Source organism: Alligator sinensis, unplaced genomic scaffold, assembly GCF_000455745.1.
Source record: "Alligator sinensis unplaced genomic scaffold, ASM45574v1 scaffold1009_1, whole genome shotgun sequence".
Taxonomy (NCBI): Eukaryota; Metazoa; Chordata; order Crocodylia; family Alligatoridae; genus Alligator; species Alligator sinensis.
This window is the reverse complement of record NW_005842995.1, coordinates 476,871-480,498: the sequence shown is the minus strand read 5'-3', so window position 1 is coordinate 480,498 and position 3,628 is coordinate 476,871.

The window sequence follows — 3,628 nt, the reverse complement described above, 5'->3', positions numbered from 1 at the left end:
GTGTCAGGGGTTTGGCTTTGCATGCCTTTGCCTGGCTTTTAGGAAGCTAAAACCTGCAGCCTTCTACATGCCAGAGTGCCCATAGCCAAGCAGATTCACCACAATACAACTGCATCAGTGATGGAGAGGCAAAGAGAGGTGTCTGTTTGTAAGGGAGAAATGTGAGGAAACTTGAAGAGAAGCAGGGATGGTAGATTAAAACAAAATAAAATAAAATAAAAAACCTTCCCTGATCCTTTAGTCTCCCAGACTGAGGGCTTGTCTTCACTACAAAATTCAGTCATGACATAATATGACACTGAAGGGTCAAGCTCACTAACAAAATGCTAACAGCCTCTGCAGTTTGTGTAGATGAGAACAAGCTGTGTTCAGTATTCTGTTTGCTAACTTGACTCTTCAAGGTTTTGCTCTAACAATGTTTTATAGTGAAGAGGAGCCTCTAGGCTGATACAGAGCTGCCTTCTTGATCCCTCCCCCAGCTCTAGTTCAGAAGGTGGCAAGACAGATATAACTAAGTGACCTTGCACTTCCTTCAAATTCTGCACATAGCTTACAGGAAAACAGAGAACAGCCTCAAGAAGTTGTGTTCCAGCCACATGGCACTTAGCTGCCAAACACATACTTCTGCTGGGGATTTTGCTGCAGGGATGCTCTCAATTACATGATGTGGCTATGGGTTAGCCACTTTTTGCCATTTCTCTTGTGTAAAGAAACCAGAACATAGGCCAGAATCAGGATCTCTACTGCAACACTGAGGAGAATATTACATTTGCCATCTTTCCAATGGTATTTTCTTAGAGGAAATTCTTTTCCTTTTCTCAGAGAACTAGATTTGGCCCTGTGGAACTACTCTCTGGTTCTACATATGAAGTAGTTTTGCATGTTCACACTTCTTCCTTCTGCTATATTAATATTCATGTATTTTGGACTCCCCAGATTTGTGGAAACATACTTGTCTCTGAATCTGATGTTTGAGGGCACATACAGACATTACACTTAGGCTGCTTTCAGTAAACATAGATCGATCTAAATCCGTAACTGTACAGAAGTTTGGCACATAAAGACTGATCTAAAAATGGTGCAAGCAACCCAAAATAAACCCTGTGGGTGCAGACAGAAGTGCAGCTCCCCACAGTAACTGAGAACGCTTTTCATTAAGCATTCTGAGTTACAACGATCCCCCAAACCAAACAGAAGTTCACTGCTAGTTCCAGGGGAGAGGGAAATCTCCTAGCAAAGCCCCTCCTTCCTGCCAGCCCCAGCTGTTTTCAGAAAAGGAGGGGGGAAAGGGAGAAGATGGAGCTCATTTTAGCAGTTCCCCACCCTCCAGTGGTAGCTGAAAAAAACCCAGACTGAATTCCTTCCGCTCCCTTTCCCCACTCCCATTCTGAAAACTGACAGCCTGGCTAGCAGGCAGCGCAAACACAAGTTACAGAAGATGCTCTGTTTTGACACATTTTCATTTGAACCTGCATGCAATGAGGGTTCAGATTTTCACCCAATTGGCCATTTTTGAAGTAGTCTGCAGCTGTGCACTTGTTTGGTCATGGCTATAGACCACTTTCTGTGGCCAGATCAGGCAAAAATTATCACTTCTGTCTGCGACCTGTGTGAAGTATACTCAACTGAGATAGATTCAGGTTAAATTGAGGTATTGAACATGCATATTGTTCCTGAGACTAGACCCTGTACAGAAAAGTCAGAATGTCTTTACACAGAAGTATTCTGGCTTCCTTTAGATTGTCTGCGTAAACTAATCTATTATTACCATGATTTAAATAACTTCAGTAACGGCTGACAATAGTTGTCAACTTTAGATTGTAGAACAAATCTATCCTACTTATATCAGAAGTCTGAATAAATGACAAGGGCTCAATAAGAAATCATTCCTATGGGATTGGCTTGTAATAATCTGAAAGGGAGTGATTTTCCAGGTGAAATTACTTCTGTACTAATACACATTCTTCAGAGACAGTGGAATTACCCAGGAATGGATTTGGTTTGCTATGCAGAGGCCTGTATCTATAGGCCTCATCATAAGAAGAATCCAAGCCCTATGACAAATTGCATCCCTTAGGTTCATGCAATAACTTTCTGTTAGCTTAAGTGGGAGTCCCCTACCTGCCTCTAAGAAGCAGAGTTTAACTTAGTTTGAAATTTGCTGTTCCAGCCTGAGTCTAATCTTGCTTGTTATTTACAGTTGGTATTACTGTAGGGCCTAGATACTTCAATCAAGCAACTCCCTACAGTGCTATCACGGAAAAGATCATATAGACAGAAAGACAAGATCTTTGCCCCAGACAGCTACTAGGCTATTGATCACAGCATAGTATTACTTCAGACCTATCTCCAATTTTTTTCAAAGTTCTCCAGTACCTAATAATCTGATTTTTGCCAGGCACAGAGGATCTTTGAAACAGTCAAGGAGGAGTGCTTCTCAGAAGCCTTGCTCAAGACAATGCTACATGATCCCTCGATCTTTACTATGAAGAGTATCTGCTTCAGAAGGATTCTAGGGACTAGGCAATTGGCATCATAGTACAGTGCTTATAAAGCAGAGTGTGAAGAGAGTTCTTGTAACTTGGAGGAAAAGAGCTAGCATTATTTAACCTTTCCATCAGAGCTCTGAAATCCCAATCCTCACCAGTTTTATGTATTTTTGCATTTCAGTAACCAACACCTGTGCCAGGAAGTGAGTCTAGAAAGGACACTTGAGGAGGTTTATGGTTCCAGATAGAAAACATCATCATTTCATATGGTTTTCTCTTGAGACAGGCTTGGAAGAGAAACGTGAATTTTTACATCTCCAACTAGGGAAGATTCAAATCAGTGCTCTGCTGCTCACTTCACTCAGACTGAGAAAGAAACCTGAAGGGCCTGCATTTTCACAAACTAAAAAGGAAGGGAGGGAGGAAGGAAGGGAAGACGTTTCCATAACCACTGCAATATGAACATAAAGCCATTTAATTCCACCACATAACCAAGCATATCAGATTATTTTGTCTTCATTGAGGCAAACTAAGATGGCAGTGAAGGAGCTGGTTCCAATTTAAAGTTTCTCCTTTCTCCTAACTTGTTTTATTCAGTGAGCTTGTCTAAGTTTCAGACATCTGCTCATGTTTTCCTCAAGAACATTTGGCCTACACATAGGCCAAATGTGTCTCACTGCAGTCAGCGGGCACCCTGACATCATCTTGAATAGGATCAAGATTTGGCTCTTACGTAGCTTTTGTTGTATTACTATATGAAAATAATCAATCATTTTTATTGTACTGTATCCATCCTAGCACCATCAATTAAATTATTCAGATTTCTCTGAAACAGATAGGTAATTGTAGTCTGTTTTTATATAAATCTGTGTCTTGGATTAAACATTCATGCTGCATATACAGTGAACAGAGAACACAGACTATGTCCAACTCTAATGAAAGTTTAATCATGATGTGATAGTATGAGCTTACAGTAAACCCAGAGTGGTGATAACCAGAAAGTGAGCTATGTTCTATTCAGTGATGGGTTTAGGACACTTTATATAGCCATCTGTGCCATGACAGTTGAGTCCCTGAGAGACTAAGGAGCTTGGCCCCTGATTTTTAATGTTTGCATCTCTGTTTTGTGCAAAGTATAG